The 7,500-nt window shown below is 56.9% G+C and overlaps 3 non-coding genes across 3 annotated transcripts in view; all 3 read left to right on the top strand.

Moving 5' to 3' along the window:
- The first annotated feature begins 3,420 nt into the window (after positions 1-3,420).
- Positions 3,421-5,298, top strand: LOC139968290 (small subunit ribosomal RNA). The gene has a single exon (XR_011793297.1). It is a non-coding gene; the product is annotated as a small subunit ribosomal RNA (ribosomal RNA).
- A 605-nt stretch (positions 5,299-5,903) lies between these two features.
- Positions 5,904-6,063, top strand: LOC139968248 (5.8S ribosomal RNA). The gene has a single exon (XR_011793285.1). It is a non-coding gene; the product is annotated as a 5.8S ribosomal RNA (ribosomal RNA).
- Positions 6,064-6,496: 433 nt separating this feature from the next.
- Positions 6,497-7,500, top strand: part of LOC139968435 (large subunit ribosomal RNA) — a 4,028-nt gene continuing 3,024 nt past the window's right edge. Inside the window, exon 1 of the ribosomal RNA XR_011793432.1 lies at positions 6,497-7,500. This exon is cut by the window's right edge and continues 3,024 nt beyond it. This is a non-coding gene — a ribosomal RNA (large subunit ribosomal RNA).

The following is a 7,500-nucleotide window of genomic DNA, read 5'->3' as shown; positions in this document are numbered from 1 at the left end:
CAGAACGACACGCGAACACATGCATAGTGTTGTGACCATCGTCAACTTGAATGTATCGGGCGCTGGCTAGGATGTGCGCGGCGGAGACGGCAGAACGACACGCGAACACATGCATAGAGTTTTGACCACTGTCAACTTGAATGTATCGGGCGCTGGCCTGTGTGTGCCCGACGGAGACGGCAGAACGACCCACGAACACATGCATAGACTTTGGACTTCCTTGAAGAAGACGTTGACATAAAAAAAAAAAAAAAAAAAAGTCATGCGGGTACTGGCTCAAGTGTGCCCGACGGTGACGGTAGAACGACCCGCGAACACATGCATAGAGTTGTGACCATTGTCAACTTGAATGTATCGGGCGCTGGCTGGGATGTGCCCGGCGGAGACGGCAGAACGACACGCGAACACATGCATAGAGTTGTGACCGTTGTCGACTTGAATGTATCGGGCGCTGGCTGGGATGTGCCCGGCGGAGACGGCAGAACGACACGCGAACACATGCATAGAGTTTGTGACCACTGTCAACTTGCATGTATCGGGTACTGGCCTGTGTGCGCCCGACGTTGACGGTAGAACGACCCACGAGCACATGCATAGAGTTGTGACCGTTGTCAACTTGAATGTATCGGGCGCTGGCTGGGATGTGCCCGGCGGAGACGGCAGAACGACACGCGAACACATGCATAGAGTTTTGACCGTTGTCAACTTGAATGTATCGGGCACTGGCTGGGATGTGCCCGGCGGAGACGGCAGAACGACACGCGAACACATGCATAGAGTTTGTGACCACTGTCAACTTGCATGTATCGGGTACTGGCCTGTGTGCGCCCGACGTTGACGGTAGAACGACCCACGAGCACATGCATAGAGTTGTGACCGTTGTCAACTTTAATGTATCGGGCGCTGGCTGGGATGTGCCCGGCGGAGACGGCAGAACGACACGCGAACACATGCATAGAGTTTGTGACCACTGTCAACTTGCATGTATCGGGTACTGGCCTGTGTGCGCCCGACGTTGACGGTAGAAAGACCCACGAGCACATGCATAGAGTTGTGACCATTGTCAATTTTAATGTAGCGGGTACTGGCCTGTGTGTTCCCGACGTTGACGGCAGAACGACCCACGAGCACATGCATAGAGTTGTGACCGTTGTCAACTTAAATGTATCGGGCGCTGGCTGGGATGTGCCCGGCGGAGACGGCAGAACGACACGCGAACACATGCATAGAGTTTTGACTTCGTTACAGAGGACGTTGACAAAAAAAAATAATAATAATAATATCAAAAAAAAAAAAACATGGTCAACTTTAGTGTAACGGGTATTGGCTTAAGTGTGTGACCCAATGGTCAGAATGAGTGGGCAGAGTGAATCGGATTATATATTAAGGGGAGTGTCTTGTCTCGCCGGTCGATCTTCAAATTGTAGAAGTTTCCTCATATATCTCCTTGATTTCGTCAAGATATATCCGGCACGGGAGCAACCCCGACACTCCTCTGAAAATACGGGTCGCTCCCATGTGAGAAGGTCGATGGTGTGATCGACGGCACGAGTGTCATGCGACCGGGCGAGGGCCGAGTAATTAGCCGACGGTGATGCACACATGCGTAGGCATGGGACCCGTTGTCGTTGCACGAGTCTGTGAGACGGGGCGCCGCCGGACAAGACATACCCGGCACGGGAGCAACCCCGGCACTCCTCTGAAAACACGGGTTGCTCCCGGGTGAGAAGGTCGATGGTGCGGTCGATGGCACGAGTGTCATGCGACCGGGCGAGGGCCGAGATTTAGGCCGACGGTGATGCACACAGGCGTAGGCTGGGACTCGTCGTGTTGCACGAGTCTGTGAGACGGGGCGACGGCCGACCTCGACGGCAGGCCGCCCGATGCATCCGCAAGGTGTGGCTCTCGTCCGAGATTTTGAGATCTCTTTAGTGTAGCGGGTATTGGCTTAAGTGTGTGATCCAATGGTCAGAACGAGCGGGCAGAGTGAATCGGATTCTATATATGAGGGGGGTAGTAGAGTCGATCCAAGACTCGAGAAGGCTTTTAATGTCTGTCGTGTGTGTATGCGTGTCATGGTTGGACTCCAGCGGGCCCTTTCGGTAGGGTCAGCCGTCGTTTCATCGCGACCATGTGTTGCAACTCGGCGCTCAGAGCGGGGGTTTTCACCCACTCGCCCCGTGAGCAGAGGTGTCCCTCCGTGCACACGTATATATCGACGTTCAGATATGAAGCTTTCGCGGACGGGAGTCCACCCGAGACTCGAAAAGGCTCCTTGCCTGTGGTGCGTAAATATGTTTTTGCACGTCAGACCCTTGCTGGCCTTCTCGGTAGGGTCAGCCGTCGTTTCATCGCGACCATGTGTTGCAACTCGGCGCTCGGTGCGGGGGTTTTCACCCACTCGCCCCGTGAGTAGAAGGTTCTTTCGTGCATATGTATATATACAATCCCAGATATTGAGCTTTTTCATCCGCAGAACCCCCGGTGGAGAAGAGAGAGAGTAGAGATGAGAGAGAAAGGAGAAGGGAGAAGGCCTCTCGCGTTGCGTGGTCGATGGCACGAGTGCCATGCGACCAGGCGAAAGGCAAACGGCAAGCCGACGGCGACGGCAGGCCGCCCGACTCACCCGCAGAGAATCTGGGTCTCGTTCGAGATTTCGAGATCTCTTAAGTGTAGCGGGTATTGGCTTAAGTGTGTGATCCAATGGTCAGAACGAGCGGGCAGAGTGAATCGGATTCTATATATGAGGGGGGTAGCAGAGTCGATCCAAGACTCGAGAAGGCTTTTAATGTCTGTCGTGTGTGTATACGTGTCATGGTTGGACTCCAGCGGGCCCTTTCGGTAGGGTCAGCCGTCGTTTCATCGCGACCATGTGTTGCAACTCGGCGCTCAGAGCGGGGGTTTTCACCCACTCGCCCCGTGAGCAGAGGTGTCCCTCCGTGCACACGTATATATCGACGTTCAGATATTGAGCCTTTTCATCCGCAGAACCCCCGGTGGAGAAAGAGCAGGACCTCGGTGTCGTCAGATATCGAGCTTTCTCCACGGGACCCGTTCGGGCATGCTGCCGTTGCTGCGACCATGTGTTGCACTCGGCGCTCGGTACGGGCTTTTTCATCCAAGCAACGAATGCACGCTCGAGGCGTGCGATTGCTCTCCCCTGTTCCAGTGGACGAGCCGTCGCCCTCCCGCGTCGCTTCGAACCGGTCCCGTCTCCGAGGCGGGACCACTGCGACTCCTCTCGAGACGACCCAGTCGACTCGGGTAGAGATACACACCTCGAGAATCCCTTCGGGCGGTTCTTCGATCACTGTACCGTAATAGCACGGCATCGACAATTGAGAATTCAGAGAGAGAGAGAGGGGAGTGCGAGAGCGACTCCCGGACGGCGAACGGGCCCAGCCCGGTTCTGTCGACCGTTACCTGGTTGATCCTGCCAGTAGTCATATGCTTGTCTCAAAGATTAAGCCATGCACGTCTAAGTACAATCCTGAACATACAAGAGAAACTGCAGATGGCTCATTAGATCAGTTATGGTTTATTGGAGAAAGTCTTATACCATGGATAACTGTGGTAATTCTAGAGCTAATACATGCAACAAAGCGCCGACCCTTCGGGGGAAGCGTGCTCTTATTAGGAACAAGGCCAGCCCGGTCCTTTCGGGGTCCGGTCTCCGCTGGTGAACTCTAGATAATCATGCCGATCGCACGGTCTTGCACCGGCGACGCTCCCTTCAAAAGTCTGCTCTATCAACTTTCGATGGTAAGTTATGCGCTTATCATGGTTGTGACGGGTAACGGAGAATCAGGGTTCGATTCCGGAGAGGGAGCCTGAGAAACGGCTACCACATCCAAGGAAGGCAGCAGGCACGCAAATTACCCACTCCTGACACGGGGAGGTAGTGACAAAAAATAACGATACAGGCCTCTTCGGAGGCCCTGTGATCGGAATGAGTACACTTTAAATCCTTTAACGAGGATCTACTGGAGGGCAAGTCTGGTGCCAGCAGCCGCGGTAATTCCAGCTCCAGCAGCGTATATTAAATTTGCTGCAGTTAAAAAGCTCGTAGTCGGATTTCTGGCCGGGGCGGGCGGTCCGCCGTGAGGCGTGCACTGCCCGTTCCCCTTCTCCCCGTCAAACGGGAGTCGTGGGAGATTTTTCCCGGCCAGTGATTCGGTTGGTCGTGCGGTGCTCTTAACTGAGTGCCGTGCGAGACTGGAACGTTTACTTTGAGAAAATTGAAGTGTTCAAAGCAGGCCAAAGTGCCCGAACAGCTCAGCATGGAATAGTGGAAGAGGACCTCGGTTCTATTTCGTTGGTCTTGAGATCCTGAGGTAATGATCAAGAGGGACTGCCGGGGGCATTCGTATTGCGGCGTGAGAGGTGAAATTCTTGGATCGTCGCAAGACGCCCGACAGCGAAAGCATTTGCCAAGAATGTCTTCATTGATCAAGAACGAAAGTCGGAGGATCGAAGGCGATCAGATACCGCCCTAGTTCCGACCATAAACGATACCGACTCGTAATTCGCCGGCGTTCCTCCCATGACGCGGCGGGCAACTCTCCGGAAAACCAAAGTCTTTGGGTTCCGGGGGAAGTATGGTTGCAAAGCTGAAACTTAAAGGAATTGACGGAAGGGCACCACCAGGAGTGGAGCCTGCGGCTTAATTTGACTCAACACGGGGAAACCTACCCGGCCCGGACACAGTGAGGATTGACAGATTGAGAGCTCTTTCTTGATTTTGTGGATGGTGGTGCATGGCCGTTCTTAGTTGGTGGAGTGATTTGTCTGGTTAATTCCGATAACGAACGAGACTCTTGCTTGCTAAATAGTCCGGCCACCCGTCGTGGTGAGCCGCGAACTTCTTAGAGGGACAAATGGCTTTCAGCCATACGAGATGGAGCAATAACAGGTCTGTGATGCCCTTAGATGTCCGGGGCCGCACGCGCGCTACACTGGCGCAAGCAGCGGGTACATTTGCCCTCGGCCGAAAGGTCCGGGTAATCCGCTGAGACTTCTCCGTGCTGGGGACAGGGACTTGTAATTGTGTCCCTTGAACGAGGAATTCCAAGTAAACGCGAGTCATCAGCTCGCATTGATTACGTCCCTGCCCTTTGTACACACCGCCCGTCGCTACTACCGATCGAATGACTTAGTGAGGCCATCGGATCGACCGTCTGGCACCCCCGGCTTCGGCCGGTTGTCGAGGCGTGACGAGAAGACGGTCAAACTTGATCATTTAGAGGAAGTAAAAGTCGTAACAAGGTTTCCGTAGGTGAACCTGCGGAAGGATCATTAACAGAACCCTTCCCCTCCGTGATCGGAGAGGGAACAAAGGGGGAATGTCGGAAAAGCCGTCACAGAGAGACACGCGGAGAGAGCAAATTGGAAAAGCCGGGGGGACTCGAGCGGGGTTTTCACCGCCTCCTTCCCCGTTCCACGGTCGAGGTCAGACCCCGCGCTTCGCCTTCGCTCTCTCCGACAAAAAGGAGACGGGCGTGTCACACACAGACCAGCCCGGGGAGTACCCGGTTCTTCTCTCGTCGTCTGTCTCACGGAGTCTCGCACTCCCGGTAGCTTCGAGGGAGAAGTCCCGCAAGGGTGGAGACGCCGTCGCCGTCCGCGGCGCGGCGCTCCTCGAGGCATTCTCCGCAGGGCAGAGAAGGGGCACCGGTGTCGCCCGATTTCCCCCCAGTCGGCGAGTCTGACTCGCGCGACCCGCCCTCGCGGCGGTGGGGGGAAGGAGGGAGCCCGCTTGCCCCCTCGGCTCGACGGAGGATATTTCTTTCCAGTCACAAGCAAAGAAGGCACAGAGTCCCCGTGTCCTTTCTCCTTCCGTTCCACTTCTTCCCTCGGCTCTGAGGAGAGTTTGCGAACGCGGGAGTCTTCCAGTGGCAAATGACAATTCTTGGTGGTGGATCACTCGGCTCGTGCGTCGATGAAGAACGCAGTTAGATGCGAGAATTCATGTGAATTGCAGAACTCACTGATCATCGACTTATTCGAACGCAAATGGCGGCTCGGGGATGCTCTGCTCCTCGAGCCACGTCCGTCTGAGCGTCTGAAGACAATCACTCACAGAGTCGGCGTGTTCGCGCGCCGGAGGAGCGCCCGGCCGCAGCCGTCCCTTCGACGGCCGGCTGCGTCGGGTCAGTGTCAGATGGAGTTCTGTGATGTCGGCGCCGGTGAAACTCGGCGAGCAGGCTCGATCGGTAACCGGGGGTTCGTCGGTCGTGCGACGTGCCATCGGGGTGTAGACGTATGCGCCCGTGGTGCGGTCCAGCGTCCGACCCCCCGAACGGTCGAGGAGCCTCTGCCGGGCAGAGCCGGTCGACCCAATCGCGGGGTCTCTCGTCCTCCCGTCTGCGTTCTCGCAGGCGCATGGTAGGCCACCCTTTCCCGCCGGCGACCCGATTCTTCGGGGAGCGCCGGGGAAGGAGAGACCCCGGGTCGCCGCTATGACTCCGATCACGTTCCACGTGTCTTTCACGATTCCAGACCTCAGATCGGATGAGATTACCCGCTGGATTTAAGCATATCACTAAGCGGAGAGAAAAGAAACTAACAAGGATTCCTTCAGTAGCGGCGAGCGAAGCAGGAAGAGCCCATCGCCGAATCCCCGCGCCCGTTTGCGGTGCGAGGGACCTGTGGCGTAAGGAAACTGAACTCCGGTCGACAGAGTCCGGCCGCAGTCCACTGTGATCGGGGCTGCAGCTTACCCGCAGCGGGTGTAAGGCCCGTAGGGCGGACTCGAAGGCCGGAGGGAAAGCTTTCCAAGAGTCGGGTTGTTTTAGAATGCAGCCCAAAGAGGGGTGGTGAACTCCATCCAAGGCTCAATACTATGCACGAGACCGATAGTCAACAAGTACCGTGAGGGAACGTTGAAAAGAACTTTGAAGAGAGGGTTCAACATTGCGTGAAACTGCCAAGAAGTAAACGGATGAGTGCCGCATGCTACATGGGGCGTCCGGTTGATTCAGGCGCGGTCGGCGCGGCAGCGTGTGCGGGTTCGGATCCCTCGGGACCGACCCGCGGCGCTTCGCCGTCCGGTCCGCGTCGCACTTCTACCGTTCGGCGCCCTTCCCGGCGACCGACCGAAGAGCGGAGCAGAGGGGCGGGCGAGGCTGCGGCGTGCGGGGGCTTCGGCCCTCGCCGTCTTACGCCGCCCGTCACGGTTGCTCACTGCGCTCTCTGTCGAGGACTCTGCGTGACGGCCTGCCCCCCCGGGGGTTCAGGCAGCGGGGTCCGGGCCACCGGCGTCTCCGTCGGTCGCGTGCACAGCTTGCTGTCGCGTGGCCGGCGGGATCCGGAGGGTCCGGTCTCGCCGCGGCTTCGGCCGAAGCGGAGGGTCTGTCGGGCGTGAGCGAGGCCTCCTCATTCGACCCGTCTTGAAACACGGACCAAGGAGTCTAAGCAGGCTTGCAAGTCGAGGGGGTCTACCGAAACCTATCCTGGCATAACGAAAGTGAAGGTCGGCACAGGGCCGTCACGAGGCGGGAT

The sequence above is a fragment of the Apostichopus japonicus genome, chromosome 5 (genome assembly GCF_037975245.1).
Source record: "Apostichopus japonicus isolate 1M-3 chromosome 5, ASM3797524v1, whole genome shotgun sequence".
Taxonomy (NCBI): domain Eukaryota; kingdom Metazoa; phylum Echinodermata; class Holothuroidea; order Aspidochirotida; family Stichopodidae; genus Apostichopus; species Apostichopus japonicus.
Note: the sequence above shows the minus strand (reverse complement) of the source record. Positions and strands in the feature narration are given on the sequence as shown.